The 8,387-nt window shown below is 33.8% G+C and overlaps 1 pseudogene; it reads left to right on the top strand.

Annotated features, from left to right (window-relative positions):
- The first annotated feature begins 5,897 nt into the window (after positions 1-5,897).
- Positions 5,898-6,885, top strand: LOC111551048 (annotated as a pseudogene).
- Positions 6,886-8,387: the final 1,502 nt, after the last annotated feature.

The following is an 8,387-nucleotide window of genomic DNA, read 5'->3' as shown; positions in this document are numbered from 1 at the left end:
CAACATGATGATAGGAAGAAATCCTCACTTATCAATACTTACCTTGAATGTAAATGGGCTGAAGGCCCCACTTAAAAGACACAGAGTACCCAGTTTGATGAAGATAAAACACTCAATAGTATGTTGTCTTCAAGAGACCTATCTCACATACAGTGACATCCTTAGGCTCAAAGTAAAGGGAGGAAGAAATATCTGTCAAGCAAACAAAAAAGAAAAACGAGCAGGGGGTTCTAATCTTATTTCAGATAAAACAGACATTAAACCAACAACAATGAAAAAGAACAAAGATGGGTATAACATAATGGTAAAGGGTTCAATTCAACAAGAAGACTTAACATCTTAGGGTGCTAAATACATATGCACCCAAATTTGAGCAGCCAGATTCATAAAGCAAGATTCATAAAGCAGATTTATAAGGGCTAGTTGAACTTGCTCATGTGAAACCCTACTGAAATGCACACATGAAAAACAATATGGGTTTTGGTTTATCTATGTTTTTAGTATTCAAACCAGAAACTGATAATAATAGATAAAAATTTTCATAGGTAATAATATAAATATAATTTGCATTTATACTCATTTGAACTTAATGATTAAGTTCATGTTGAACTTAATCTGTGATTTCATGAATTTGGAACTGATATTATCTCTAGTCATCTCTATGGAGAGGAGCAAATCCTTGGATAAAAATGCATCACTTTATGGTTGTTTCCTTTCAGCAGAGTGAGTACCCATTGCAGTTGTGTTTAATACCTTATCCTAACTTATAGTTAATACTCATGTTTTCTCTTCCACAGATTCATGTAAAAAACATCCACAAATATTCTAGCTAGGATGACTCAAGAGGACAAGGTTGGTCTACGGATGAAAAACCATTCCATCTGAATGCTAGCTTGACACATATCTCTTCAAAGATCTGTATCCCTGAAAGACAAACTAGCCTCCCACAGCATGTTTTAACTTCTTAAATATTCTACATTCCTCTACTCTTCAGAATTCTAGATTCTGCCAAGTAGAAATGAGTTGGGAACATTAGCTAACAAAATATCTACTATCTAGGTATTTACTCTTTTGTTTAGGATGAACAGATTTATAATTCGAGTGCAAGTGAGAGGATTATAGCAAAATAAAAATATTTGTGAACTCTGTAAATCATAAGCATATCTCCTTTCTCTTTAAAAAGGTTTTAGATAAGTAAAATTGAAAAAGGTATTCCTCCATATTTTTTGTTATTGCTTTTAATTTTTACAAATTTTATTTATTAAAATGTCTTTAAATACATAGTACAATAGAAAAGTAGCATTCATCATACTGAAATAAGATGCATAATTTTTTTTGATGTCATGACAGCTAATAAACTTAGTAGGGAAACAATTTAAATACTAACTATATCAGTTAAGTATTACTAAAAATTGCCAAATCACAAACCATGTTCAAACTAAGTACCTGAAAGCAACATTTGTTTCTGCTCACATATCTCCAAGATAGCTGTGGTTCAATTGGTTAAGGTAGGAGAGAAGGATGGAACTGTTTCTCCTTCACAGCTCTCAGAAGGAACCAATCTTGCCATCACTTTGATTTCAGAATTCCAGACACCAGAATTGTAAGAACATAAATATCTATCATTTAAGTCACCCAGCTTATGGCATTTTGTTACTGCAGCCCCAGGAAACTAATACACATGCTCAGACAAAAAGTCATGAGGCAAGCTATGATGAACTGTAGGGAAAAGTATGGAAGCATGAAAAGGTAAGGTATTGGCATCAGAAATCGAATCTGTTACACTCCCAAAATTGTTCTAAATAGATCTCACCCACTACACTGCTGAGTGCAAACAAAATAGGGAATGAGAAACCCAAACTAAAATTCTTCACTCCTGAGAAGCATCAGCATCCCAACCTAAGCTGTAAGAAATTGTCTTGTATGTTTAATTCAACTTCATAAGTGAAAATGTTTAAAATATTGTAAAACAATTATTTAAAGTATAGAAACCATTGCTTTTAACTATACTTAGCATATACAAGGAGGAAAGGGGGAATAACTCAAATAAGAGCGCTTTCAAGTCATTTTAAAAAGGGAGCTAGCATTATTCAGAAAATTACAAAAACAATTCTGAAAATACTTCTGTGAGTGAACAGTATGTACATTGGGCAAATTTAACCAATGACTTCAATAAAAGTAGAATATCTATTAAAAACCAGATATAAATGCAACTTGTTATGGATGTTACAGAAATTTCTTTAGAAAATTTCTTTCTAGGTACTTTGTCTATTAAGCTATTCCATCAATATCTATTTCATCCTCTTTGGATATAAACAGCATAATGCCTAATGTGGATACTAAGAAGAAAAAAATGCTTACTTCATACTCTATGCATTTAAGAAATTTCACTCTTGAATATATTCATATGTGTGTGTATGTGTGTGTGTGTATAAAAAGGATACCTATAAGCAAATAATTCTTTATCATACAGATATTTTTCTATGTACAATAAAAGTATTTAAACAACCAGCAGTAAAGTTTTTTATCACAGACTACAGACAGTAAAACTAATAGCTAGAGACCATTATGAACACTTTTCAAATTCAGACCTAGAAAGATTTGCCATGAAAGTATAAATCTTAGATTTTGGACCCATCAGTTACATCATCCCCTCCCAAGGCCCCGGGAAGGCCCATGTCAATGTGATTACATGATTATATGCATTTTTAAGATTTCAAAACTAAAAAAAATGAACAACAATAACAAAATATTTAGCCATGATAATGTAAAACCATTTTCCCTTTGCACTTTGAATGTCTTGCTACCATCTTTCCCTGCTTGAAGAATGGCTGTGGAGTGTTCATGGACATTTTGGAAGATGAAAGCCAGAGGAAAGTTGAGTTGATACATGTTTCTGTTGGATTTACTTGACTGTACAGATGAGTTGTTGCTGTTTTTCTGCCATTCACTTTCATCTCTAATTTTGTATTTCTATTGTATAAATTTCAACATGAATGGCTTAGAGTTTCAACATTTTTTTCTAATTGGCTTACTAAAAATATCAGTCTATCTGACAAATTGTTGTTAATCAAGAAGGAAGAGAAGCTTGTTATTTCCTCTGTTTCTCTTACTGAAATAGATGATATAATCACTTGAACCACTGAAAATTTTTTCCCATTTTTCTATCACACTGTTTGGACAACTATTGAAGCCAACTAAAAGCAGAGAGTGTCTTGAAATTAATTAGCCTATTTTCCTTCCATTAGCCCATTTATACAATAATTTTCTTTAACACATGCCATTATAAGCATGGCATTTTGTATAGAAGGCAACTTTAATCCATATCCTAGGGGTACTCATTATTTGAAGACCCTTTGAAATCCACAGCCCAAGCATTGTTATATTGAACATTTCAAACATTGTTGTTGTCTATACCAGAGGAGTTTCATTTTCCTGTTCTTTGTTTTGTTATTCTTACACAAATGATAAAAATAATTTCTTTAGCAAAGTGAGAGATGTTCAAAAGCTTTGATTACCCATAGAGACTGTACAGGTACCGCCACCTTTACCTCAAGGTATAAAATTTCGACAAGACCAGGAGCATCAGAGAAGTACTTATATTATCTAATAAAATTATCTTGTCCTCTACATTGCTACCTGGTCCAATGCATCTCGTTTTGTGAAAGACTTACCTGGTCCATTTTGGCTGATTCTGCCCTCAGAAAATCATAGCATCAACACTGGGGTGCAGCTCTCTGAGGTCTCTGAATAGAGACCAGGTAATTCACCAAAGTTACAAAAAGTGGTTTATGAATGAGTGGGAACCACTAATAAACATTTTATAGAACATTGTTACTTTGTACCACCTGATAGCAAGGTGTTAGGAGAGGGCAAGCCAGGAGATGCATATCATTAATTGACCTTAGCTGTGTGAAGCTACTGACATTCGCTATTTTTTATTAAATGTGTTTCAATTTTCACATAACCCATTACACAGTTACTTGAAAAGCAGTCAAGAAGAAGAATGTGTATGTATGAGAGAGAGAAAGAAAGATAGAGAGCTGAACTTAGTTTGTTTAACTTTTTACAAAGGAGTGGAGCAGGGGGAGGGAATTGATTATGTTGTTGTACTTCTACCTTCTCGATTGCAATTTTCTTTCTCAACAAACTTAGTAAATAAGAGCAACAATTTCTCTTTTATTATGTGTTCTGTATTGTCAGTGATAGTGGGAATGCTTTTAAATTAATTTTATTTCTATAAGACCTAATACAACGCCTGGTTCATAATAAACACTCAATAAATGTTGTATCAAAAGTAAATGAATGAAATAACACTTTTCAGCTCTGCAAAATTTATAACGTGACTTATTTTTCCCAAGTTATCTCTTATATAAGTAACTCTCCATTTTAGCAGAAAATTACAAATAATATTACCATTATACTATTTTAAGACTAACAGAACACCATGTTTAAGCTTTATGCCTCATTTTTTTCATATTTAAGACAGAGCTAATAAGCGTGTTATACATGGATTATATGAAGGTAAAGAGCATCAGTTTGTGCCAACACACAATATGCATTCAATAAATCTTATCAATTAAAATCAATTTTTGTATAAATATGGGATATATGCTCAAATATAATGGTGAAATTGTAGTTATTAAGGCTGATTTGTTACATAGTGATTCTAGTCTCTTATTTATTTAAGTGTACTGCCAAATTTTCTGTCATGTAAAGCTATGCCATGAATACAAACATATTTAAGCCTACTAATTTATACAATCAGAATAACATGATTTATATTCTTGATTTTATAGCCATATACTCAAATTCATAATCTATAAGCTGAGGATATTCTTTAATTCACAGTGTCTGCAGAACATTTACAAAATTGTATTACTTTGCAGAGCACAAAGAAATTCTAAACAAATTTTAAAAGTAGAAATTATAGAGGTCATATTCTATGACCGCCAGTCTATAACACTAAAAATTAACATCTTAAAATTTTTAAAAATGGATAATACAGAACATTTCCTGAAATATTAGGTTTAAAAGGAAATTAAATTTCAATTATAGTCCATTTAGAAAACAATTACAACAAAAACACTATACTTTATTTTATGGTGTTCAGCCAATATTGTACTTAGTACAAAATGTGGTGTATCTTGAATATTCACAGTTATGCATGTAAAAAAAAAATAATTACTGGAGTGAGTGACTCAAGATATCAGAGAAATAGTGCCAAAGAAAACAAAAAAGTAAAAAGTAGGAATTAAAACTCTAGCTATTAGAAAGCAATCAAATAAGAAAAATGGAAGCTTAACTATTTTTATAAAGAAATTTAAGATTTACTTAGAAGATACTAATATTATCCACATATACCTAGTAAGTGTAGTCAAGTCAAAAAGAAAACTGTAAAGAGATAATATTGGAAATAAGAAAAGTGTTTTTAAATGAAAAACTATTGAAAAAGAGGAGATAAACAAGAATTTTTACAAGATATTTAAAATATGAGGTAATCAACTTCAAGCCTAGAAAAATATTTAAAAACCTAGAAAAAATAGATGATTTTATGTTAAATATAAAGGAACAAAACTGGCCTATAAATTAAAATACTTGAACACCCTCATAAATGCAGAGGACCTTGAAAATTGCATCAGAGTACTGCCTCCAAAAACAGTGTGTTTTCTTTCAAAAGTCAAAGAACCAAAAAACTTTTATTATACTTAAGCATTCCAAAGCCTAGAAAAATATGCATTTTTAAAAATTAACATTTTATACTAACATAAGTTAATAAAATTAACATAAAATAGTTCAACATGAAAATAATAGGCTCTCTGCTCCTCCAGTTCGACAAACAGCTGCATCTTCTTGTGCAGCGCCATTGGCATCCCTGAGACACCACGGTGGAAGTAAAGGCCTGAGTCAATGGATTTGGCCGTATTGGGCATCTGGTCACCAGAACTGCTTTTAACTCTGGTAAAGTGAATATTGTCGCCATTATTAACTCCCTCATTGACCTCTACCACATGGTCTACATGTTCCAGTATGATTCTCCCCATGGCAAATCCCATGGTAGTATCAAGAATGGGAAGTTTGTCATCAATGGAAATGCCTTCATCATCTTCCAGGATCAAGATCCCACCAAAATCAAACGGGGTGATGCTGTACTGAGTACATAGCGGAGTCCACTAGTTTCTTCACCACCATGGAGAAGGCTGGGGCTCACTTGAAGGGGAGAGCCAAAAGAGTCATCATCTCTGCCCCCTCTGCTGATACCCCCATGTTCGTTGTGGTCATGAACCATAAGAAGTAGGATAACAGCCTCAAGGTCATCAGCAATGCATCCTGTACCACCAACTGCTTAGCGCCTCTGGCCAAGGTCATCCATGATAACTTTGGTATCATGGAAGGACTCATGTCTGCAGTCCTTGCCATCACTGCCATCCAGAAGACTGTAGATGGCCCCTCTGGGAAGCTGTGGCATGACGGTTGTGGGCTCACCAGAACATCATCCCTGCATCTACTGGCTCTACCAAAGGTGTAGGCAAGGCCATCCCTGACCTGAACGGGAAGTTTAGTGTCATGGCCTTCCACGTCCCCACTGCCAATATGTCAGTCATGGACCTGACTTGCCATCTGGAAAAACCTGCCAAATATGGTAACATCAAGTAGGTGATGAAGCAGGCATCAGAGGGCTCCCTCAAGGGCGTCCTGGGCTACACTGAGCACCAAGTCATCTCTCCTGACTTTAACAGTGACACTCATTCTTCCACCTTTGATTCTGGGGCTGGCATTGCCCTCAATGACCACTTTGTCAAGCTCATTTCCAGATATGACAATGAATTTGGCTACAGCAACAGGGTAGTGAACCTCATACCCCACATGGCCTCCAAGAAGTAAGACCCCCAGACCACCAGCCCCAATGAGAGTGCAAGAAGAAGAGAGAGGCCTTCAGCTGCTGGGGAGTTCCCTACTGCTCTCAGTCCCCCACCACACTGAGAATCTCCCTTCCTCACAATTTCCATGCAGATCCCCTGAAGAGGGAGGGGCCTAGGGAGCCCCACCTTGTTGGTTACCATCAATAAAGTCCCCTGTGCTCACGTGAAAAAAAAAAAAAAAAAAAAAACCAAAGAAAAGAAAAGTATAGCCAATTTCACTTAAAATAAAGAAACAAAAATTAAAAATAACACACTGCCAAAAATTAATGTAAGACTATACTAAAATCACATTTCATTATACATTGGGGTTATTTTTAAAGTGTGAAGCTTGTTTAATGATTAAATATCTTAAATTAGTTTATTATGTGAAAATATTTTTATTGATAACAATAAGGATGTTATCTAAAAATATAAAAAATATTTCTAAAATTTTCATCAATTTCTAAGAATAATTTTTTAGAAGACTAGAAATAATGGATAGTTTCTTAAAATGCTGTTTTAAATTATCTATTAGAATTCAATGGACAACATTTGTCATAATAATAACCTAGAAGGACTCACGTTAATTTTAGAAACACAAATTGCTAACAATGAGAATACATTCTGAGAAATGCATCATTAAGCAATTTTGTCATTCTGAGAAAGTCACAGAGTGTACTTACACAAACCTAGATGATACAGCCTAGGCTAGATGGTACAGCCTATAGCTTCTAGGGTAAAAACCTGTACAGCATGTCATTGTGCTCAATTATACAGGCAATTATAACACAATGGCCAGTACTTGTGTGTCTAAACATGGAAAGGACACACTCAAAATACAAAGATAAAATGGTACACCTGTACAGGGCATTTACCATGAATAGAGTTAGAAGGACTGGAGTTGCTCGGGGTGAGTCAGTGAATGGTAACTGAACATGAAGGCCTGTATACTACTATAGAATTTATCACTGTACAATTAGGATACACCAAATATATAAAAATATTTTTCTTTTTTTCAATAATAAATTGATCTTAGTTTACTATAACTTCTTTACTTTATAAACTTTTTTAAAACTTTTTGACTCTATTGTAACAACACTTAGTTTAAAACACAAACTCATTACACAGATGTACAAAAATATTTTCCATCTTAATATGCTTATTCTATAAGCTTTCTTCTTCTTTTTTTACTCTAAACTTTTTAATTAAAAACTAGGACACAAATACACACATTAGCCTAGGTCTGCACAGGGTCAGGATCATCAATATCACTGTTATCCAGCTCCACATCTTGTCCCACTACAAGGTCATCACAGACAATAACACACATGGAGCTGTCATCTATGATAACAATTCCTTCTTCTGGAACACCTCCTGAAGAATCCGCCTGAACCTATTCTACCATTAATTTTCTTTTAAGATAAGTTTTAAAAGTATGCTCTAAAATTGTGATTAAAAGTACAGTGTATTAAATACGTAAGCCAT

The sequence above is a fragment of the Piliocolobus tephrosceles genome, chromosome 8 (assembly GCF_002776525.5).
Source record: "Piliocolobus tephrosceles isolate RC106 chromosome 8, ASM277652v3, whole genome shotgun sequence".
In the NCBI taxonomy this organism is placed as follows: Eukaryota; Metazoa; Chordata; class Mammalia; order Primates; family Cercopithecidae; genus Piliocolobus; species Piliocolobus tephrosceles.
Note: the sequence above shows the minus strand (reverse complement) of the source record. Positions and strands in the feature narration are given on the sequence as shown.